The sequence below is a fragment of the Tamandua tetradactyla genome, chromosome 2, assembly GCF_023851605.1.
Source record: "Tamandua tetradactyla isolate mTamTet1 chromosome 2, mTamTet1.pri, whole genome shotgun sequence".
Classification (NCBI taxonomy): domain Eukaryota; kingdom Metazoa; phylum Chordata; class Mammalia; order Pilosa; family Myrmecophagidae; genus Tamandua; species Tamandua tetradactyla.
Window position 1 is genome coordinate 89,373,271 of NC_135328.1, and position 25,522 is coordinate 89,398,792.

The 25,522-nt window shown below is 38.9% G+C and overlaps 1 long non-coding RNA gene across 5 annotated transcripts in view; it reads left to right on the top strand.

Moving 5' to 3' along the window:
* The first annotated feature begins 1,110 nt into the window (after positions 1-1,110).
* LOC143673550 (uncharacterized) overlaps positions 1,111-25,522 on the top strand; it is a 237,028-nt gene continuing 212,616 nt past the window's right edge. For all 5 annotated transcript variants that reach the window (XR_013170441.1, XR_013170440.1, XR_013170442.1 and 2 more), the window contains exons 1-2: positions 1,111-1,328; positions 22,281-22,360. This is a non-coding gene — a long non-coding RNA (uncharacterized LOC143673550). The remainder of the gene's footprint in view (positions 1,329-22,280; positions 22,361-25,522) is intronic.

Genomic DNA, 25,522 nt, shown 5'->3' on the forward strand with positions numbered 1-25,522 from the left:
TGCCTTGGGATCACACCCATGGTGATAATTGGGAAGGTGGGCAAAGTAGATGATTCTTCACAGGAACCCAGAAGAGTCTTCTCTGCCTTGGATGGGTTGATGAATTAATGAAATGGCAAATAGCACCGTAATGAGCAGTGACTTGAAGAAAACGAAGCTCAGAACTGGCAAAATCCTAGCAGTCACCATTTCTGCTGTAATACTCTCATTCTAGAGAGATCACTGCGGTACTAAGAAGTTGAGGTATTTAAATGGGGTTGCACGGCATGTTAAAACAGTTCTTAGTTCCTAGTCCAGTTTTCTTTTCGCTAAAAAAATAAAATCTTGCTGTAGCTGAAATACCATTTCCACCTGCCTATAACAGGATTGAAATTGCTCACCCCCACACTTCCCTGGGAACCCCAGTCACGGGCTTGGTCTCCACAGACTCTTTCTGAGCCTACTTTGGAAATGGTTTTCCCTAGGACTGTACAATACAGAGGTCCTGTTAGGGTGGAAACTATGCATCAAGACTGGAAAGTCTGCAGGGGGTTTCGTCTTAGTGTTATCACCAGTGGTTCAGCGCCTGGCTCTCGGGCTCCCACTCAGAAACTGATGTCTTGATGTCGGAATGCTGACTCACACTAAGTCTCTCACATGGGTCTGGCATTTGTAAATCCTAGTCCCCCCCCCCCCCCAATTATTATCAGAAACAGAACTGTGAAGCTCTTAAACTTGGCCGTTGGTTTAGCTAGAGAAATTAAGGACCGGGGAATACACAGGCTACTTGGATTAAGCTCTTCAAAGGCACAAGCACTAAAAAGAGAAGATTTAATTCAAAATATTCAAGACAACAGCAAATTTAACAACTCGTGTCACGCTTTCCCCACCCACAAAGATGATGTTGATCCTCTTCTTCTTTAAATATCAAATTCTTTCCAAAATCTTTTTCCCCGTTGCTTCTGCTTTACTGGTGCCTGAGCATTACGACTAGCGGGAAATCCAGTACTAAATGCCTCTCGCCCCAATCCTAACCCCAGGCACATGGGCCAATCGAATTGCCCTGTCAGGGTAGGGCTTTTAAAAAGGAAAGGCGCATGCGCATTTGGGTTCAGCTGAAGGAGGGGGAGGGACACCCAGCGCCCACGGTTCCGCGACTCTATCCGTTGCTCTTAGAGCAGAGGGGTCTATGGGCCACGTGATCCGTTTCAGAGACTAGGTGGCTGAGGTTGTTACCCAACCTGCTCTGCCCCCACTTTAATTGCCTATCCTGTGGGAGGTGGACGGCCACAGTGGGTCTCGCCAGCTCACTCTGTTAAACAGCCTACACAGAGCTGCTCCTTAACCAGGTGGGTCTTATCATAAGGAGCAAGATTATTCCTCACTGGTTCATCCACCAGGATTGTTACATTGCACCTTAGTTCTTATTGGGTCGTCTTTCTCATTGAATTATGTACATTGAGATTTAAAGGGCCCAATAAATAACAACCTTTCTTCCCCTCCAGAGCCTTTGAGAAAGAGCTAAGAAAGTGATAGGTGGAGGTCAAAATGCAAATGTTTTGGTATTGATAAGCTGACTGGAGGTCTTGGCTTTAAATCTGTGACCAAAAGAGTTGTTTGATATTCCATGCGTCATTCCCCAATTTAGTCTTAGGGACAGCTCACCTGAAGGAAAGTTTGGTGCCACAAAACAGTGGTAGCAAGGGCAGCTTAACTCACGCTAGTCCAGGATGGTTAGTGTTCTCAGCTTCTCTGTGGCAACCTTTCTCGGAAGAATGGTTTTCATCTGTTAATAAATTTTGCTTTGCTTTTCTTTGTTTTTTTTTTTCTTATAGTAACTTTTTGTTTGTGGGTGTGTCTGGATAGATAGATGAATCAGTTGTTTCGATTCATTTGGATATATATTCATCTCTGAATGTGTTGGTTTTCCTGGAGTAGTAACTTGGAAAGGAAGGACTAAGGCAGCTTCCCAGGCTGGCAGGTGTTTCCAGCACAATGGCTCCCAATTACTCTATTATCACAAAAATAGGCTGATGCCCTCACATTGGATACACCTCAAGTAGCCCTGTCTTCTCAGTCCCTCGGAGAAAAGAAAAAGAAGGTGGGATGGGGGACTTCTGATCTTACCTCACTCATTCCAACTTCTGCACCAACCGTAGAAGTCAAGAAATACAGTTTTTGTCCCTCAGCACATTCTACTCAGGAGAGATGTTTTGGTGAGAAGTTTCTGCCATCTGCGTTTGCTGGGCTCTCTTTCCACTGAAAGCTTTTCTCACTTAGTGCTTCATTGTGATCTCAGGTACTTTTGACTCTCTCTGAAAATATTTTGGGGTCTGTCCCTTAGTTTTACCAAAAAAATAGTTTTCAATATTCTTTTTGTTGCTTTTGGATGGTTTCCAATATAAGGGGGAGATGCTGAGGCAGCCATTCTGTTCCTCTTAGTATAAACAGATAGCCAAGGATCACCAGACATTTAAAGAAAGCGCCTAACACTAAAGACGAAAATTGGCAGAAGAACATAAGGAATCTTTAGGAGACAGAGAATCAAAGGAAATTAAAAAAGAAAACAAACAAGCAAAAATCCTTAGAGAGATAAGAACAAAAAGGTTGCATTCATGAAAAAGTACCAGGGTGCTATATATGGAAGTATTTAGAAAACAATGAAAAGATATTGAACATTAAAAATATGATATTAGACATTTAAAATTCAAATCAAAGGGTGCTTACTGTAAATTCTTTCAACTTTGCTGTACAATTGAGAAATTTAACTTAAAAAGGTGGAAAAAATTCAGCACAAGAGCTGAAGTGTAAAGTCAAGGAAATTTCCTATGAAAAGAGACAAAGAAGAAGAAAAACAGAAAAAAGAAGAGGCAACAGACCAGAAAGAGTTTAGAGAATCAACCCAGGAGGTCCTGTGTCTTGACTAATAGACCTTCAAGAATGAGAACAGAAAAAGGGGGGAATTTTATCATAGAAATTATACAAGAAAAGTTATAGAATCCAAGGGCATAAACCTCAGGTTTTGAGTACTTAGCACCTGTGAGAAGACATAGCTACAGCAAGACACCCGGTTATAGCACTGCAGAACCAGAGATAAAGAAATCATCTCAGAAGTTCGCATAAACAAGCAGTTTGCATGGAAAGAATTAAACATTCCAAATGGCATTTGACTTTTCAAGCGCAACACTGGAAGCTGGAAGATAGAGCAATGTTTTAAAAATTCTAAGGGAAAATATTTTTCTATTCAAGATGCTCCAACCAGAAAAATTAAAATTCGAGTGTGAAGGAAGAATAAAGACGTTTTCAAGCAAAAGGTTTAAAAAAAGTTTACCCCCCATGCACTCTTTCTCAGGAAACTGATGAAGTAGATACTTCCATCCAAAGAAAGGATCGAGAAAGAGGGGATCTGACAGGAATTTCTCAGGGACAGCTCTGGAACAAGCAGTAGGCAGAGGCTGCCTGGCAGGATGTGGGACTGGTAGGTTTTCTGCCTTGTTCGAACCCTGTTAAGAGGCATTTTACACCCTAGAAGAGAGTCTGCAGATGGTTTAGTGATAGAGGCAAACACCCCACCCAACCCTCTTGCCAAAGCAATAGCTAATTCCAGGGAAAATAAACATTTATAAGAAATGGTATATGATCACAACACGTGTCTCAGTATAAAATAAATCTATATAGCCGAAAGGATGTAAATGCTGAATTTTTATTTAAACAAAAAGTTCTTATTTAAACCATCTCTTCTTCCCCTCCTTCTGTATCCTCTTACCCTGCTTTTCCTTCACCAATAGCTTTTATCTACGTGATCCATATATCTATGTATTTATTTTTGTCTTCCTCACTAAAATATAAGCCCCATGAGGCCAGAAAAAACTTGGTTTGATTTGGCAACAATTGTTATCTCTGCAATGCCCAGAACAGGGGACATTGTACTTCTCAATAATGAATATATAAAATTAGAGGGAGTGGAAATGTGTGCACGGGCATGTGTATGTATGAGCATGAGGCATAAGAAATCTAAATTTTTGCCCACATAAAACTCAATAGATAATATCTAAAATAAAAACAACAGCAAATCATGCTGTGCAATATGAAGGTAAATAGCACAGAAGCTAAGAGTCAAAAGTGGCTCCTCTGGAGAGTAGGACTGGGCAATGAGGATTGAGACAGGAGGTGCTGTTTTTGTTTTAAGACTTGTAGTATTTGACTGTTAAACCTGGCACATGTATTACTTTGATAAAAATAGAAATTAAGCAAAAAACAAGGGAAGGTCTAACTTCTGTTAATTATACATATCATTGGAGTAGAGATTTATGTTTCTCTCAAAAACAAATAATCTATTGGGAGATTTGAGGCTTGCTTGGTAGAGTAGGATTCATTTCTAGGCACATCAAGTCAAATTTTCAGCCTTGTTGAGAACAGCCAAATTCTTGTGAACCTTTTCTTCCTAAAGAAATAGGAGCTTCTACTTGCACTAAATATCTTTGAAGTTCCACTCCACACCTATTAAAAATCGAGAACAATTGGTCAGCAGGGCTCTTAAATATATCTCTGACTCTTAACACCTCTAATTTGCTAAGATATGAGCTTTAACAAGTCATTTAACTTCTCCGAGACTGTCAGTTCTTTCTTTTGTAAGATGGGAATGATGATAAGCACCTCATTGTATTACAGTGCATTCAATAAAATATCTTAATGAAACTCCAATACAAGATAGATGTTTAATATCTGCTAGTTGTCTTTTTTTTTTTTTATCCTGATTGAGGTCCTGAATTAACTAATTGGAAAAGGAATTTATTTGTCATACCAGTAACAGAAGTTCTAAAATGAAATTGAGGGAAATTCACCCTTCTGTTTGGATTTGCTAACACTGGAATGCAATATACTAGAAATGGTTTGGCTTTTTTCAATGGGGGCTTATTGAGTTATAAGTTTACAGTTCTAAGTCCATGAAAATGTCAAAGTTAAGGTGTCAAGGGGACGATACCTTCTCTGAGGAAAGGCTGCTGGCATCCAGGCTTCCTCTGTCACATGGGAAGGCACATGATGACCTTTGCTGGTCCTTCTCCCCTGGGTTCTGGTTTCAGGATGACTCAGTTCTTGTAGGTCCTTCTTGCTTCTCCTGAGTGTTCCCTTTCTCTGAGCTCTCTCTCAGTTTCGTCTATCTTTTATCTCCCATAAAGGACTCTAACGAGGGGGTTAAGATCCAACTTGAATTGGCTGGGTCAAATCTTCATGGAAACAACCTAACGAAAAGGTCCCACCTGCAGCAGGTCTCTGGGTGGTCTCAGGTTTCTGGGCTACATAACAGATTCAAACCAGCATGCCTTCCTCCATGTTATTGTACATTCCCATGGGAATGCATGGTTCATATATTTAAGGGAAGGGATAAGTACATTTACCATGCTGGTCCTATCATGAAAGCTGGCATGGGAGAACAATGGGACTCTTGTCCATCTCTGAATCTCCCTCAGTACCAAAAGCTTGACCTAAGAATCAGCCAGTGCCTCTGAAACTGGTTTGTACCTTGAGACTGGACAATACAGACAAGTTTGGGGAGGTATTTCTGTCCAGGGGTCAATTAGGACAGAAGCCAGCTCAACTCAACTACAAATGTGAAAAGATATATGGAAGCTTGAATGTTGAATTAAGTCATCTTGTTTGTCAAAGAGATCACAGAGAGCCCTTCTGTGGCCGGTCCCTGTGTAATGAATTTTCTAATAGCGCCATGAACTTTTTTACAAAAGGTTAATTTCATCCTCTGTTACCAAGCCTTGTGAATGGTCCCCAGGGCTGTCCTTGGTAAAGGGAGAAAAGGTCTTGTTAAGTATTAATGATCACAGAAGCAGGTTCATAATATCTGCCCCTCCCTGGGAAAGGAAAGATCACTTCATTTGGCATTTATCAAGAGAGCTTCCCACTGGGGACTAGGAGCACAGGTGTTTTTGTCTTCCATTATGGGCACAGGGGGATAAGGCGGCTTGTCTCCCTTCTGATACTTGCTACAATTTCCTAATCCAGAATTAGATGAAGCTACAGAGATACAACAGGGATGGCAAAGGGAGAGAACAAGAATTTCCATGTAAAGAGGGATTATTGTGATTCTCCCCATGTAATTTGAGAAAATATTCCCTGATATGATTTGTGTTGATACCATTCTTTATTTCCTGTATCTGTGCATGGGAAAATTTCTTTGAAATCCAAAGAATGAATAGTCTCATATTAATTTGGTATTTCCTGACCAGTGCAAACAAGCAATTGACTCTCTTCTACCTGGAGTCCTAGGTAATAGGTGTCTCATATGAATGCGGCAGGACAAACTGAATACTGTCGATTTCCCCTTTCTCTCCACACACCTCAGGATTGGAATGTGAAGTTCAGAAAGAATTTATAAGAATGTTTTTGGTCAATGCTATCACTGGCAAACGGTTTCTTTTACTTAAGTGATGCAGAAAATATTCCTTCTGACCCCTGAAAAGATCTGCCTCTTGATTCATAGAAAGGAAGTAATACCTATGCCAGCCTTACCACTCCTCAATCAGGCTGCCGTGAAAGAAGAGTCAGGGAGTCAGACTGGACCTCTGGGAGACTCCCCCTGCACCCCCAGATGATCTGGACAGTACGGCTCCCTGCAGTTCTCCCCATGTCTTCTCCCAGTTTCTCCCCCACTCACCACCTTGCACACAGCAAGGAATCCCTGATCACCGGGGATCCAAGCTCTCTCCTTCTTTCCCCGCTTTTATATACTGAAGGTGTGACTTGGGTGAATACCTGAGAAAACTGAGTAGCTGGGAGGGCACTAGAATCACATAACCATCACTGACATTCATGCTCAGCTGCTTTGTTATCTTCTCTCTGGGTAGGTTACTTGGGGGCAAATCGTAGTTTGAGCATCATTTTTGTAATCAGTGTGGCTGAAAAATTAGTTTGGCTTGCCCATATAAAAACTGCAGCTAAACAAATGTAATAAGCTTCATCTTCTATATCTCATGTTCTTCAGAATATTTTTATAAAGTTTAAGTATGGTTACAATAGGCAGGCAAGTATGTACTGATTCCTTAAAAACTGAGTAAACACTGTTGTAATTTTGGCAGACATACCAAAGTCTGTCTGTCTGTCTCTCTTTCTGGATGTGTTTATGGAATGGCATGTACTAACCAATTCTGGTTTAATAGTTGAGATCCTACAGTCCATTCCCTTATGATTTATTTCCATGATTTCGAACATCCTCTGTGCCTAAAAAACCTTTTGGAATGAATTCTTTCATGTTTCCCATGAAGAAAACACTTGCAATGATGATGAAGTAGGGAGAATGAGAAATGATCAAAATCAGGCACTAAACAATCATAGTTTGGACATTTGGAGGGTGGTGTGGTGGGCAAGCGCTTGCAGAGGGCAAGCAGTGCTAGGACAACTTTATTCTACCCAAAATAAATCCTTCCTCCGGCATTCTATATTCCTGTAATTATTGTAAGTCTTTTATCCTTAAATAAGCAATCAGACTGAGATAATGGAAAGTTGGTTTCTTTCTTAATAATCCTAATTTTTTTTGTATCCCAGGGCCTACATTGTACTTGGCACATACAGGGTATATATTTATTAATATGATTTCTAAAAAAAAAATGAACTTAATTTATAAAGTACTGAGGTGAGATGTGTAGGAGAGAAGTGAAAGAAAGAGAATAAAAGAGGAGCTATGCACTGGCATTGGCTAGCCCAGACAGTCTGTCTGCAATAAGGACCCTCGTGTTCCACAGTCCACTAACTTAGGGACCCTCTAAAACATTTAGCTAAGCTGTATTCAGGGTTTCCCATCTGTACTCAGTTTTTTGTGCTCTGTAGTCCCTAAAACATAGTAGGTGCTTAGTTTCTTCTAGATTAATTAACATCCTCAATCATGCCTTCCAACTTTCCATCTCTGCTTTTCAACACTCTACCCATTCTCAAAACATAGTTCAAATGTCAGTCTCTCTTTGATAGCCTCCTTCAATCCCCACACCTTGATTTCCAGTCAGAGGCACTCACCAAATCCTAGGTTTAAGTCATTAATATTAGACTACTTCATTATATCTTAATTATTACCTATTTTTGTTTATCATTTTTTTCTTATATGTTATATGACTAGAGGCAAGTGAGTATGGGAGGGCAAATGTTAGTAGATGAGGTCTGAGAGGGGCAGGAGAAAGATCATCTAGGGTTTATCACCAAAAGTAAAGTCACTGGTGTTATTCTAATTGTGATGAGAATTTTGAGTAGTGATAAAATCATTACATTTTCAAAAGATGACTTAGTGCTGCTTGAAAATATACAGCACAGGGGACAGGGATGGAAGCAGAAGGATGAGTTAAAAGATTGATCAATGTGAGTATCTTGAACTAGGTGGTTGCAGTAGAGATGAGGAGAAAAGATTAGATTCTAGGTTTCTATTGATGGTAGTGCCAACAGGTATTGATAATGGATTAGTTATAAAGCATGAGAAAAAGAGAAGAGTCAAGAATGACTTTGAAGTTTCTAACCTGAGCAATTAGCAGCATTTTTTTAAGTACAGAAAGGGGAGATTTGAATTTTGTAATTAAGAGTTCATTTTTGGACAATTACATTTGCACAACTATTACACTACTGAGAGAAATATCATGGGATCACTGTAATGTGAATCCACTCTTCAGAAAAGAAGGCAACCTGGAGCTACAAATTTATGAGACTTCAGTGTATAAGGGTATTTATAAGAATACAGCCTATAAATCTGTATAAGAAAGCATGTAGATGAGAAGAGAAGCCCTAGTAAGTCCAATGATTTTACATTAGAATTTTGAAAGGAAAGGGCAAGGGAGACTGAAGAGTGACCAATAAGGTAGGAGAAAACCAGAAAAATATGATTACCTGGAAGCCAAATTAATATGGCATTCAAGGAGGAAAGAGTGGTTTGTCAAATGCTTCTGGTAGTACTAGTATAATTGGAATTGACGATTATTGGTCAATATGCTAATTGCAGTTGGCAATGTGAGTCATCAGTGGACTCAACTGGAGGAATTTCAGTAGAATAGTAGAGGCCAAAGTATGATTGAAGTGAATTAAAGAGTAAATTAGAGGAGATAAATTGGCAACTACAAATATTGAGAATTCTGGGAGTTTGATGCCACAAATATGTCTTAGTTTGCCAGGGCCACTATAACAAACACCACAGACTCGTTGGCTTAAAATACAGCAATTGATTTTTCTCACAGTTTGGCGAGAAACCCAAAATCATGGTGTCAGCAAGATCACGATTTCCCCGAAGTCTGTTCTGGTGTGACTTGCTGGCAATCCATAACTCAATCCCTGTCTCTGTCACATGGTTATCTGTTTCCTTCTATCTTCCATCCTAATTCTTCCTTTCCTGTGCCCAAATTCCCTCTCCTTATAAGGATTCCAGTCATATTAAATTAAGGCCCACCGTGATTCATTTTGGCCTCATCTTAGTAGGATTTTTGAAGATCCATCAACAAATTAGTTCACATCCACAGAAGGGGCTTTAGGACTTGGGCCTGTCTTTCTAGAAGATAGGATTCAATCCATCACACTGCAGCATAGCAGGGCATTAACTGGAGGGCAGTAGCTGGAGGAGAAGTGGAGGTAAGATAGAAAGGTATTTGTTTATTTTTAAAGATGAAAGAAAGAACAGCATTCTTGTATGCTGATGAAAATAGCTCAGCAGAAAGGATAAAGTTCCCATGTACTTTTGGAGCAATGCTCTTGAGGAGGTAGGAGAGGATGGACACAGGAAGCATGGAGAAGTCTTGGTCCTAGATACAAGTTTCTAGATGCCCTTTCTTGTTTGAATTAACTGCTTGATTTAACTGAGGGCTGTCATATACACATCAAATCATATTTATAGTGATGTCATTTATCATTTTTCCAGCTTTCTAGCCTCTTTTGAACTCCTACACTTTGTTGAGGATTTAAAAAAAAATTAGTACTACCTCTCTTCCTGGTGAAAGGCAAACCACTTGTTTCCTAGCCTCTTCTCAGCTGAGGAGCAGTAATGCACTCCAGGTCCTGCAATCAGACACACCCACAGGAGACCTCACATTGGAAACAATCAACATAATGGGCAGAACACATTTTCTGGTAAAGATGGTACTAGCTGTAACCAGCTGGGCTACAAGACGAGCAGTCTTATGCAGAATTTCCAGCACTGGAGTGGGAGACAGTGGTGGCTGCCATACAGTTGAGTTCCTGGTGCTCAAGAGAAAGAGATACAAACTATGTATCTAGAGCTTGGTGGAGGAAGGGTTTACATCAGAGCAATTGTGTGGAGTGATTGAGGGTGTTGTTCCTAGAAGTTTAGGATGGAGCCTGATTTTTTGGCCCTCCTAATGTGTCTGAGTAAGCTACTCATTATATTTTTAATAAAGCTCTTTTCTCCTTAATCTGTCAGATATGGTTTCTGGTGCTTGCAATTAAGAACCCTGATTAGTACACAAAAAATAAATTGCTAGACTATTCTCCTTTTTCAAGGTTACTTTTTTTTTTTGCTAGGTCATTTTTATATTTAAACTGATACTCTGTGAGAATAAGGAAAGAAACTGTGATATTGAGAAGTGAATGTTCAAGTAAGGCAAAAATCTGATCATTCTCAGACCACTGGAGGGTAGTAGCCATGGCAATAGATGTGATATACTTTTCGTGAAATATATATGAAATCATAATTTCTGAAGAAAAATAGTGAAAAATAATTTAACAATGCTAAGGGGATTAATGGAAAAGACGGGAAAGAATATTTGAAAGTGGTTCTTTCTAGAATATCTAGGACTTCAGCACACGAGCACATATGTGCTTGCATATGTAGATGTATGCCATGTGTGCAGGCCTGGAGTCTAAAAACAAAGAAAACTTGTAACCAACACCCCATACCCTATCTGTAACTATAGCAACTGAAACTATTCATTTTCTGTCTCAAATAATGTGTGCAAGTCTGTCTCACTAACAATCCAGTAAGGGACATTGACAAATGATCGCTCTATTCACCCAGCCATTTTAAATAGGAAGGCATTTGGCTGAATTCTAATTTGACCAATGAATATTTAACTGATAATGCTGCCAGATAAGACACTGGCCAAAAGAGAAAGAAGAGAAATGAAGCTGGAGTTGCTATCATGCAAAAATCCTTTAATGAAGGACATGAAAGTAATGTCCTAAATTCTGGGCTGCAGATCTGTTCTGAATTGGGAGATGGGAGAGCAGCTGGCCCACAATTTAGAAGCTTTAAAGGTTCTGCAACCTCTAAGATGCCCAAACCTTGGAAGATGCTTTCCCTCCTTTGTTTAATGTTTTGTATTTTCAAAAGAGTAAGAAAAATGCCTTAAAATGTTTTAACTTCAAAGCAACAAAACAAAATGACATATCTGAGTCCTGGACAAATCAAAAGATTCTGCCAAATCCTAAACTTGTCACAATTTTCTTTTCATAGATTGTGTTACAGAATAACATCCTGGACAAATGTTTTGATTTCTTTTGAACCAAAGAAATTGGTCCCAGGAGTGTCACTCAGGGTAGTGTACTAAGTCCCAAAGGAATCCTAAATTCAGGCTGAATTTTCAAGTAGATTTCATAACGATTATCGTTTATTAAGTATTTTGTTACTTATCCATGTCCTGCCCTAAGTACATTGGGTCCTTTAAGTTTTCACAAAAATTATAAGTGCATAGTGGTTTTATTTCTACATTGTGATGATGAAACCAGGGTTGAGAGATGCTAAATAACTTACCCAAGGTTGTACAGCCATTAACTTGAGGAGAAACTGGGATGGAACCACTGCTGAGCCACTGGGTTCTACCATCTTCTGTCTCTCTAATCTTCAGCTCTTTCGTCCTTTCTTATTTTTACCCCTTGTCTAATTTTCCCTAGGGCTGCTATAAAAAAAATACCCAAAACTGCATGGCTTCAAACAACAGAAATTTATTGCTCCACAGTCCTGAAGACTAGACGTTCAAAATCAAGGTGTCCTCAGGGGCTTACTTCATCTGAAATATGTAGAGAAGAATCTGTCCCATGCCTCTCTCCTGGTTTCTGGCAATGTCTTGCTGGCCATCCATGGCACTCTCTGCCTCAGTTGTTATAAAGCATTCTTCCCTCTGTCTCTCTGTGCTCAATTTCCTCTGTTCTTATAAGGACACCAGTCATATTGGATTAGAGACCCCTCTAATCCAGGACAGCCTTATCTTAACAAATAACATCTTTAAAGATCATATTTCCAAATAGGACCGGGAGTTAGGACTTCAATGTGTCTTTTTTGGAGACATGACTCAATCTATACACCCCTTTATCAATTGTTTTTATAAAGCACAAAGATATATATATAGTAGAGGGAGAAAAATAATGTGTATAAAGAATACAGTTGTGCTTAACCCATAGTATCCATTCAATAGATTTTCTATATAATAATTATTTATATATACACTCTTTTGGTTTGCTAAAGCTGCCAGAATGCAATACACAAAAAATGGATTGGCTTTTAAAAAAGGAATTTATTAGGTCACAAGTTATAATTGTAAGGCCATGAAAATGTCCAAATTAAGGCACCAACAAGAGGATACCTTCTCAAGGGAAAGGCAGGTGGCACCCAGGATCCTCTCTCACATAGGAAGGTACATGGTAACATCTGCTGTCCTTCTCTCCTGGCCTCTGGGTTCAAGTGGCTCTCTCAGCTTCTAGTGTCTCCTGGGGTGTTTTCCTTCTGTATCACCAAATATCTGTTTTCTAGGTTTCATCTCTCTGCTCTCTGTTGGCTCTGAGCTCTCTGTTTTCTGCCTTTTATTCTCTTTATAGGAAACCCCAGTAAAAGTATTAAGACCTGCCTTGAAGTGTGTGGGTCACATCTCCATGGAAACAACCTAATCAAGAGGCCCCACCCACAATAGGTCTGTACCCACAGATTGGATTAAAAGAACATGGCTTTCTGGGGCAGATAATAATTCAAACCAGCACACACACACACACACACACACACACACACACACACACGCACACACATATTACTCATAATATTGGACTTGGTTGCTCAGCACATTTTCTTTGCACAGCAAAGTTACTGAGTTGTCTGTTTATCATCAGAGGGTTATTTAGAAGACATAAAATAAGAGCAAGATCATTTAGTAGAAAATCGTAACAGCTAGAATCATCACGCTACCCATCCCAGGCCATTCTGTCCATTGCATTCAGGAGACACAATTCTTGAGGGTAGGACTTCATCAAAGCCTTAATAAAATAGTTAAATCCTGAAAGAGAAAATGTGGGCTCCAAATACAAAAACAAAATTGCCAAATCAACATTCTTAGATGTTTATTTACATGTCTACAAAATGAAACATTGTATCAACTTCTTTTATTATCATGTTTTATGTTTGAAAACAATTTGCAAGCATTCCAGAGAATGTATAATGATTTCTGAGAAATTATAGTTAATGATAAGTTAAATGAGGAACCTGTAGCCAACTGTTTTTGAAATTAAAACTTCCAAAATCTTTACCCCAAAAGTATATGTGTATATACATTATATATATAATATATACATATACATATATGTGTGTGTATATATATATACACACATATATATATATGAGGATGTGAGTGTATTTAAATGTGTTTGAGAAGATGGGGTTCTAGGTCCAATGAAACTGGAAAATGACCCTGCATGTACCCCACATAATAGGGATATTCTTGTTGTTGAGTAGATGAGGATTCTGGAATCAGCAAGTCAGGGATTCTTTTTTCATGGATAGTTAAGGAGACATGCTGGCTTCATAATTTTCTTGAAGAAGAATTAATTTCCCTATATGTTTGGTTGGTAACTACTGATACTTGAGTGATGCATTTTTTTTTCAACAAAAGTCTTTCTCCCACTCTTCAGTCTATCAAATATTTTAAGGTTGGTTAGTTGCCAAATAGAATGATGGTTTCTATACTCCAGGAAATATTATTAATTGGTCTATAGGATTCTGCTCCCATGCATCCCAGTATTCTAAAAAGTCATCTCAGAATGAACAGGGGTTACATTAGCATAACAACAGCAGCTTGCATTAAACAGCCCAAGAGAGAAATTGTTAGTTTGGTTTCTCAAGCAGAGATTTCTCTGTAAATGTCTCCACAGGCACACTTGCTGTGGGACATTTAGGCAAAATTTTAATTAATCTGGCTCAGTGAAAAGCAATTCACGGATTACCAAGACTGTGTTATTTCTAAAAGCAACAGTCCAAATGGGGCCTTTGTTCTCAGCACGTGTGGTCACCTCTCGTGTACCTAAATCTCCCAAGGAAACAATTCTTACATGTTCCCTGGTGACCTGGATTCAGACAGGCCCACTATTCATCACCCGGGAATCTGGGGTCCTGGGGTTAGGAGTTTTCATTTGAAGATCAGAAGAGGACTGAACCAGGGAAGTTATAGCTGACAACTCTAGAAGACAGGCCTAGGAGAAGGGAAAGAAGACCAGGAGTCAAAGGTAAGAGCTATAAGAGGAATCTGTCTAATTGTGGCAAAGAAGGAAGGAAGAGGAAATAAGAGGAAAACAACAGGGTTCTCGCAGTGGAGTTGAGATAGCAGGTAGGTCTATGTGGCCACTTTGGGCACAACTACCATACCCAAATTAGACATGGTCACTACCATGAAATAGGTTTAAAGTTGCCCACTTCCTCAGATAGTAAGATCTAGGGAACTTGCATGGATTTGGGGGTCTGAATGACTTGGCTTAGAATCCCAGAAAGACCTCTCTGCAAAATGGGACTAGTAATGTTTGTGGAGTGTTTGTGAGATAATGGGTAGAGAGTATTAGCAAAGCATCCAGGAGATGTGAAGAGCTCTGTAACAGATAGATTAAGTCAGTGAATAAAAATAAATCGAACAACTGTAGTTAAAAAGAAGAGAATAACCGTAGCAGGAGTTTTCCTATTCTTCAAAGTCATTTCTTCTCATTTTTATTGCTGAAACAGAGAAGGAGAGAAAGAGATGGGGGTGGAGCGGGCCAGACAGAGGGAAAGGGGCAGAGAGAAGGAAAGTGAGGGGGAAAGGAAGGGGGACAGAGAGTGGGAGGGGGAAACTGTGGGGGAGAGGAAGGAGGAGGAGGAGGAGGAGGACGTGGTTTCACTTAAGTAGACTTGTTTTACAGAAGTAATTCAGCAATCATTTATTATGAAGCTCCTACTATATGTGAAGCACTGTTTTATTCCTCCTCAAAATCCAATGAAGGCTAGTCTCAAATTAGTTCAAGTATGTAAACTCTCCAATTGACTAAAGTGAGGGTATTACTAAAAGGACAGCTGCAGACTTAGAAATTACTGACCCCGGAAGTTGAGAACTTGGCAAGAGTCAAAGTCAGCCACATAGGCCTTTAGAATGACTGTTCTAGTACCAACCCCTCATGTGGTCCAGCATGTGTGTGTGTCTCGGTGACTCTCTTATAGAAACTATAGGGTTGGTGATGGGTTACTTCAGGGAGTAATTCAACTCCCTTCCTCTACCACAATCCCCTTCCCACCCAGATGAAAACCACACACCATCTTTCAGTATCATCTGGTCTTTCCTTTAACACTTATTAAAGTTTCATTACCATATGGTTTAGTGCTTCACTGTGCAGTACATTGCATTATTTTACATTTGATTCATGTATAGTTGTCCCATTGCCTCCATGTAGATTGGCAACCTCCTGAAGGCAGGGGATCATAATTTATACTTTTTATATTTTGCACCCTTTCTACATAAAATGCTATTTAGAAAATGAATAATAAGAGCATTTAAAATGGTTCTTGATTGATGGAGTACCCATGACTATCTCATTGCAAAAGTCACCTTTGTTTTAAAGCACTTTCATAGTTGAACTTCTTTGAGTGTTTCCTTATTTAACTGGACTATTAGCTCCAACTGGCGGGGCTGGTTCTATTTGTGCTTACTCTTTTTTTGAATAATGTCCCACCAAACTTCATGTCTACCTGGGTCTTTGCAGATGCAAGTAAGGAAAGATTGAAGTAAGACCATACTGGATTTAGGGTAAGCCCTAAATCCAATGACAATGTCCTTATAGGAAACAAAAATCGAAACAGTGACACAGAGAAAGAAGGTGACGTGAACAGAGGTACAAAGGTTGCAGTGATATATCAACAAGCTAAGAAACATCAAGGATTGCTACCAGAAATAAGGAGAGAGGCATGGGACACTTTCACCCTCAGAGACTCCAAAGGAACCAACCCTGCCGATGCCTTAAATTTGGACTTCTGGCCTCCAGAACTGCGAAAGAATGAATTCCTGTTGTCTTAAGCCACCCGGCTTGTGGTAATTTGGTATGGCAGTCCTAGGAAACTAATATACCATTTTGTCCTATTAAGAAGGAAAGTGCCTGGCACATAAGTGATCAGTAAATATCTGTGGGAGGAAGATAGGTAAGTCTTTTCCTCTCTTTCTTCTATATCCTTTCCTAATTGAGTGTTTTGCTAAATGTAATTCCCTGTTCTTTCAGAATCACCTGGCTACTTATTAAAAGTACAGATTCCAAGGACCACTCCAAACCTTCTGAATCAAAATCACAGGGGCTTAGAATATGTTTCTTTTATATGTTCCCAGGGTGGGTCTTATACTCATGAGAACTTTTGACTTGGTATTCTTTTTTATTATAATTATCAAGGCCCTTTGAATTTTATCAAAGGCATTTCTGCTGCCGCGTGGACAATGCACCTGGTGAGAAGTTTGCCTCTCTGCAGCAAGTGTGAGGCCGACCTCCTCCTCATCGCTGCTGGGAACTTCCGCAGTCAGATACTCCAGCTGTCAGTTCCTTTCCTCCTTGAGGACACATCTGCCTTCTTGACATGACCCCAAATCCTGCTTAGAGGTGAAGTTTACATTTCAATAGCAGTTTTCTCAAGGGAGGAATCAAAGTCTAAATATGAAAGATGTGGAACCCCTACATTCTTAGGACCATTTCCTCCCGTGATCTCCCAATAGCATTGCCTGCAAACTTTTGCAAATTTCTGACTTCCAACTTCAGCTACATTTCACCTCTTAAAGACATGCCTCTCAAAGGATAGGTGACAGTTCAACACAAACAGGCTGTTTGTGTTCCATATTCATCACCTATTTATGAGTTTCTCATCCAATTTGGTGAGTCCTCAAATCAAAACACATACCAGGCTGCAAGCTCAAATAGGCATCTGCAAATCAAGCTGTGAGCTTTCTGCTGTGTGCCTCCCCCCAGGAACTCTCAGAGACCTGTAGTTGTCATTCGCGTGGGTGTCAGCAGCTCTCGACACCCAGTGGCAGGGCCAGCTACCTTCCAGGCATCTTCCCATGTGATTTTTAATCCTGTTACTTGTGATGCTTTCTTCCTGTACACCTGAAAGAACAACCCAAAAGTCAAAACAAAAATTGGGGGGTTAGTTCAGCTCCGTGACTTTGCACTAAGTCTGAGAAGATTTGTGGGCTCATCGGGTGGGATTTGTTGGAAAACCCAAGTGAATCACAGAGAGGAGGTGGATATTAAGTCAAAGAGGCGGAGGAGGATGAAAGGGAAATGTCACGGAGCATGTAGAAGCACTCTGAGCTAGCTGAGGTGCCCTGACTTCAAATAATCAACTGTGTGCAATATTAAACCCCTGGCTTTGAATAATAAACTACAGTGTAAAACGCCTTTTATAAGAGAATAAGCCGGAGACACCGAGTTTGAAGTGGATTTGAAAAAACATTTCAACCGCAAGAAATATAAAGTTTAGCCAACTCCTCTTCATTTTTTTCCTCCTGCAAATCTGACACTATCCATCCCCGTCATGCTGCCTTGAAATTTCAAGGTTACCTTTTAGCTTGCGTTCACTTTTTTCCTCTCCCCATATCATGTCTGTCACGAATTACTGTCAGTTTCTTCTGTGAAACATTGGTCCCACGTGTCCCTTTCCTAAGGCCTGTCCCAACTGCTCTGGGTCGGCCACATGGCTCTGCTGACTTCTTGACCTTTTGTGACATTTGTTGCCTGCACCATTCATTCATTTGAAATTTTAATCGTCTTCTGCTTATCCCTCACCTAGGCTCAAGAGCTTGACATTGTCTTGACTCAGTTCTTTGCCCTGTCTCCTTTGCACTCGGATTACCAAGACTGGTCTGCTCTCTTCGTTGTTCTTATCTCCGTCCTCATCTGATGCCTCACACACCTGAGTTTCTGAAAGGGCCTTTGGGGACTAGGGAAAATCCTTCTGATGGTTTCCTTTGCTGTTCCTTTCTTTTTTAAAGGAATACGTTTAATATTTTTACCTGCTAACAATCAAAATAGCCACTACTTATTGAGCACCTAAAATATTCAGAAACCTTGCCAACAAAGTTCAGAAACTGGTTCAAATCTGATGTGGAGACTAGAAATCTGCATTTTTAGCAATTGCCCAGTGAGAGAATCACTCTCCCAGAAAGATTGCTCAATGTACAAAGTCCATTTCATTTTATCTGTTTCGTGGGGTGGAGCAAGGAAATGTGGTGGGTTTTTTGTTTGTTTGTTTTTTGCATTCTTTATGTTGTTATAATAATAAAATATTTTGTTCTTTGGTTTTTAAAACATTTTATGATTTTATTTTATTTTATTTTTTGCACAAGCAGGCTCCAGGAATCAAACCTGTGTCTCTGGCATGGCAGGCGAGAATTCTGTCACTGAGTCACCATTGCACTGCCCTAAAACATTTTAGCTTTATATCCCAGCATTGTTTTTTCCACCATTCATTATTCCCTATCCATCATTATTAAAAATTGAGCATTGATCTTAAAAGTCATTCTGGGGATAAACAAAAGGGGTACATCATAGTCTAAAGTACAAAATAGATTTAGAATCATATAGTTTTAGAGCCAGAAAAGCTTTTAGAAATGATATGGCCTCAGAATTTTAGATCAGAAGGGACATTATTCATCCAAATTTCTCATTTAGAAAAAGTACTCAAAAATAATATGTAGTATACATATGATGGGCAGCCAAGTAAAGAGTAAATATGGGGCTGTGTTGCCAGTAGGTATTAAGCAGACAAAGGGTAATGTCCCTGCCAAAGGGTGCCCTACTTGGGGAAGAAACAATTGTAGAGGTCGGTGTGGTCATTTTGGTAGGGTCACTGGGAGATTACTGTAGTTGAAATGAAATTACTTCCATCACTCAGTTTTAATGGGAAGTTTTATATATGTGTCTATTTGCATGCATTCTATTTTGAGTTGTTGAATCATGAAGTGGAATCATTTGTATTTAAAGTAGGCCACATGAATCCAGTCATCCACTTCAGCCTCACCCTTCTTGTCCCCCCCACATGGATTCCCCCTGAAGTGAGCACTGGAATATAGAATACTAAGAGAAAACTAATACACTTGAAGGAATTTGATATATAGTAGAGAGGAAAAGAAATTGAAGCAAGCTCTTTTGAAAAAGAAACAGGGTCACCAGAAAAAAAGTACAGAAGCATCCAACCAAATTCCTCCTCAATCATTGATTTGGAACAGGGAGAGAAAACAGTGTTTCCGTAAAACCTTTACTTTCCTTGGTAATAATATCTTTTTTGCACCCTGTACTATAATGGCGACAGACGAGATATTTCTTAAGTGCCCAGGCCTTCCATTATCAAGAGAGATTAGAGTGTGGACTAGGACTCTAAGTAATGTAAATTGAGAAACAATTTAGCATAAATTACTGTGGAAATAATAGCAGGCGGTTCATCTTTGCAATGGAAAAGGTCATTTTGTTAAATGCTCCCCAAGGACCTCTTCCCCCTTGCCCTCAGGGTCATAGTGTACATCCCTGTCCCTTCAAGGCAGTGGATGATGGATTACTCAACTCCAGAGAAGGAAGGACTTCCAGCAACCAAACCCTGAAGCATATGGGAGAAAAGGGATTAAAACACTCCCTAGTTGGAGAAGGAAAAAAGGAAAGGGATTAAAAGAGAGGTGGTTCTGTGATTTAATGAGAAAACTGGAGTACTGAGAACCCAAGAAAGATGACAAGTCATTTGGGGTGCTATACCAACAATAAAGGACGCTCTCTGGAATTGTTTTATGGAATTATTATTTTGGAATGATTTACTTTGTCATGCGACCCAAGGACAGAAAGACCTCTTCCAGGCTACAGGCAAATGGTCCTGGCCTTGTGATGATAATTTAGTCTGAAACTTGCTTCATGATGAGACTGACGAATAGGGGATAGTATAGCCCTCAACCACTAGCAGTATTCACCAAAAAGTTTATAATTACCAAATTGGCTTAGGTAGGGCAGCTATTTGGGGGGATTTTACTACTTCTCTATTAATAAAAGATTCAGTGGTAGGATTTTTAAATGTTTTTTGTTTAATGCCAGCCTTTACATACATATCCTTTAAATTATGTGAAGACAATGTCCATGCAATCTTGATCTCTGTTATATCCTCTAGGCCTAGTATTATGTATGCCACATAGTGGCATATACAGATTAAGTACTGAATGCAAAGTTAAGTGGATAATATAAATACAACATGCCCCAACCCAATGGCTTCACTAAACACAAAGAAGAAAATGCTATACATAAAATGTCCATCTGCTGTGATGAGGTATAGATGGAACTCTCTCTCCACTCCAGTAAAGCTACTGCATCACTGAACATCTTCTATTCAAAATCTGTGACGGCACCCAGATGGACACTGGCTAAGTTCAAGTAGAACTCATCCTCCCGTCATTTTTATGGTAAAACAAAACAATTGAAAAAAACTTTCTTCAATTAAGAATGAGTAACCTGAGAAACAAGCCTATCAATCACATAGGGCTTATGAGAATATTTTGCTTTGGAGAGGAATAAAATATGTTCTTATATATATTGTTATATATTGTTGCATAATAAATCAACACACACCCCCACCCCCCAACTTAGCATTTTAATGCAGCCAAATGGAATTCTCTGGGTTAGGAATTGGGATGGGGAACCATAGGAGTGGTTTGTCTCTACTCCATAATATCCTAGGCCTGAACTGAGAAGACTCAATGGCTAGGGACAGAAATCATGGGGAGGTGCCTTCAGTCACTTGTCTGGCAGTTTACATTGGTTACTGGCCAGGACTGCAAAGGGAGCTGTTGACAATAGCACCTACAGAGCACATACATGTGACTTCTGCACGTGGCCTGGGCTTCCTCATAGCATGGTGGCTTCAGGGTAAAGGACTTCTTGCATTGTGTGTTTTGGCTTCAAAAGTGAATGTCCCATACAACAAGGAGGAAGCTGCCCATCTCAGAAGCCATCCAGCATCATATCTGCTGAATTCTTATGATTACAAGCAAATCAAAAGCCACAAGGATTCAAGGGGTAGGGAATAAGACTCTACCCCTGGATGGGGGTGTGACAAGTTTCTAGAAGACCATGTGGGATCAGATATTGTTGTAGCTACGTGGGAAAATACAATCTGCAAGGAATATAACAATCTAAAGAAAGGGCATGCTTCAGAAAATGCTTGCTATAAAATAAATTTAAAGCAGTTTCTTTGTATTCTTAATAAAATTAAAGAAAACATGGACTTTATGAAACAGAAAAAATGAGAAAATAAGAAAAGTTAAGAGTCAAGAACTGGACAATAGAAACAAATATTTAAAGGAGCCTAAAAATGCAATAGTAGAATAAAACCTTCATTTGAAGTTATAATAAACTTGAAATTAAATTAGTGGTATGGAAAATGAATTTGAAAAGTATTTCAGAATAAAAATGAAATCAACAAAGGGAAAGGGTATAATTAATGAAGGGCAGAGAATAAAGATCCAGTGAGCAGATAAATTGATGATCCTAAAGTAACCAACAGAATAAATGGAGCTGAAAACATAATAAAAGAAAACTTTCCCCAAGTCTGGACTAGATGCCTCTAATGTGTAGTGTCTTAGTAACCAACATCAGAATCATGAGCCCTTATCACATTATATTTAAATTGCCTAGTCACTGGACTGTGTCTCCAACTGAAATCTTAAGTCCTCCTAGGCAGAATCTTATTTTGTTTATTGTTTCATCCACAGAGTCTAGAAACATAGCAAACTCTCACGTTATTTGTTGAATGAGTGAAGAAATAATGAATTAGTAAGCAAACAAATTTCAATTTCTTCTCTCTGATATGGAAAGCCAGAAGATAATGGAGTTCTGCTTTTAGAATTTTAATAGAAAAAAAAAGTACTGATTCTAGCTAAGCTTCCATTAATGTGTAAAAGCAATGAAAACATTTTTTAGACATTCATGGGCTTAGAAATTACACCAATCTTTTATTGCTTCCTATTTTGATTATGGCACTACCTAATCTGACACTCCCCCATGATGTCTCTCTCATTCAGTATAACTTCACAGACAGTTCACAGGGATTGTGGGGATACAACGATAAGACCATCTCTGCGCCTCTCTCCTGGTGATGATTGTAAGTGTTATTCTCAAATATTCTGGATCTTTCATGTGTATATGACAGGACTGAAGCTAAATGTAAAAATAACTTGCTTTGGCCAATGCAAGGTGAGCAGGAGAAGCATACATCACTTTTGGTCAAAAGCTTTAACTGTGTCTGCGTCACTCATCCTCCAGGGCCTTTTTTCCAAGCATGCATCACAAAGGAGATGCCATTAAGCCAGGTCCTAAGTGACGGAGGTGAGCAGTCAACAGTTACTGAGGGTTTACCGACGCTGGGCTGAGTGCCTTACAGGTTTCAGGCCATTTTACCCTTGTAATAACACTGAGGTAAATGCTATTATGGTATTTATTTTATAGATAAAAAAGCTGAGGTACAGAATGTTTATAAGGTCTGATCAGAATTAAGTTTGAAAACTGGCTCAAGTTCAGGCATTCTGATTCCAGAGTTTGCCTTAACTATTAAATTACTTCAGCTAGTTTCTAAGTAAAAAACTCTTAATTCCCCAAAGTGTGTTATAAAAATACTATTTTTATGGGAAATTAACTGGAGTTACTTAAGAAATGCATTTAAATCCTGTATTTAAAAGTTTATGAACACTGAATTAAGCAAAATAAAGCAGATTTTTAAAACCTCAGAACTTCTATGTGTCTTTCAAAGATTTTATATATATGTCCATGAATATCTCCATGCATATGTACATGTATATATTTATAGTTACATCTGTATATCTGTCTATCTATCTAATCTGTTTGAGCTTGCTTTCATTTTTCTGGGTCTAGGTTTCTTGTCCCATTCCTGCATTTTCACACTTGTTTCTGGCCCTATAGGGATTGGTAAACTTCTCCATTCCTCTGATGTTGATTTGAACCTCTACATTCCTTTTTTTTTTTTTTTTTTAACATGGGCAGGCACCAGAAATTGAACCCAGGTCTCTGGCATGGCAGGCAAGAATTCTGCTGCCGAACCACCATTGGACTGCCCTACATTTCCCTATTTTGATGGCTCCTTAGACCTTGGTATCTCCTCCTGCCATAGGTGAGAATTCTCCAAGACAGCATTCTAGTACATGAATTTCTAGGTCCCTTTGTTTATTATCCAGCCCCACCTGCAGATGTGTAGAAATATATCTAATGCAGCAAGAATTTTTCCTGATCTGCTTTCCAATTATATTCCTTTATGCATTCCCAGAAGCTTTCTCATTGCTTTTCTTTCTATGGCCTAACTGAAATCATTCAGAGTTTCCAACCTTTTATTGCTTCCTTTTTTCCCTGTTTAATTTGAAACCCTCTAAAGTATGCCAGCAGTCTTTAATCAGATATCTTCTTTCCTATTTTCATGAGTTACAGGTGTTTAAAAATTTTGAAGATGGCAATTGGAATTGTAGGAATGGACTTTACATTGTCAGGGTGCATTCAGGAATTTTCCAAAAAGAAAACTAAAGCTTTCTTTACTCTTCAGAAAGTCATTAGCCTGTACAAAGACCAAGCTTACCTACTCAAGGAGCTATGGGATAGTCCAAGAGAGACAAAATGTAAGGTCGTGGATGTAGAACTCAGACAGCTAGATGGAATCTGACTGAAGAAAAACTTTAGCAAGTTCTGAAATCTGTAGGACAATTGCTTTTTAAAGTTTTTGTTGTTATTATTATTACTTTGAGAACTTGGCGAATGCTATTGAATCTTTCTCTGTAAAACACTCCTTGTCTTTATCCATGCTGAATATTGCTTTTCTTGGACCCCAGAGGACCAGCAACTGGTCCCTTAGCTAAAGAGTGCCTGATAAAGGAGTTTTTTAAATGAATGAACACCATGAGCATATTGTCCTCTTGAAATGTTAGACATCTTATTACACTAAGGGGACTGAAATCTTGTGCTCCAGTGTATGTCATTTGCAATCAACGTGCTTCTAGCCATATTGGAAAAATTAAAGCAGATAAGTCCATCTTTGATGGTTGTCTCATTCTTATGGTAATGTTTTTTTTAAAAGTAAATTTGCAAATCCATGAAAGTAGTAGCATAGTTTTACAATTCTGAACCAAATGCTCAACTAATCTGAAATAATAAAAACCACCCTTGTTTTCTTTGTTCCCATTGAAATCTTGTTCCTTATAAATACTATCAAAAGAGAATAAATCTGGGTTAGATGTAAATATCATATGCTTTGCTAGTGTTGCCATTTGGAATAGCCACTTTTCTGCCATTGAAAATCACTGAATATTCATAGCTAGTTATAGAAAGCAAAATATCTATGTGATTGCATGGTTTCAATTACCATTATCATAATGCTATGTTCAAATGCTGATTACCTTCCTTTTTGCACTTCTTGTAAAAACTGGGTTAATAAGAGACTTCACAAGGTTATTCTCCTCTCACATGAAATTGTTGGATAGAAATGCAATAATTAAAATTACTTTATTGTTAAAGAAAGAATTGGCCTGTTGTACAATTTTTGTGGCTATTGACAATATCTCATCATTAATGAATTTATTGATTAAAATGCTTGCTTTATATGAAGCAAATTTTAGTTTCTTATATATATATATATCTAATCTGGTCTCAGTGAGATATGAATCCAACAATTTAGAGCTGCATTCAACTTAATGTTGATAGACTCATGACTATCATTTTTCATCTATATGTATGATCAGTGTTGATAAATTAGATCTTTCATTGCAAGACTAGCTATGTAAATAATGTAAGTTATTTAGAGTAGCTTTTTGGAATTAGTAACCTCTTCATTAAAAAATATATATTTGATTTTTTTTCATAAGCATTTAACAGTCAGAAGAATAGGGAGAAAAGTAAGATGTAGTTGATATGTTATCATTTATTGATAGACAGAGAAGCATGTGTGCATGGACTGTGGAACAGAGGTAAACTTTTCATTTCCAATCTTGAATTCCTTAAGTCGCTTCCTTTAGCCAGGCCACAAAACTCCCTGTGTGTAAAATGAGGGGTTAAAGCTGTTTACTATCAAAAATCCTTAGCTAAGGAGTGCAAGTGTGGTTCAGTGGTAGAATGGTTGCCTGCCATGCAGGAGACTTGGGTTCAATTCCCAGCCCTTGCACACCTCCCCCCTCCCCCCAAAAATCCCCAGTTTAATGAGACTCCTCAGAGTAGCAAGACTTCCAGAATGAAACAAATAGACAAATGGCGGGGGACAGGGGGAGGAGGG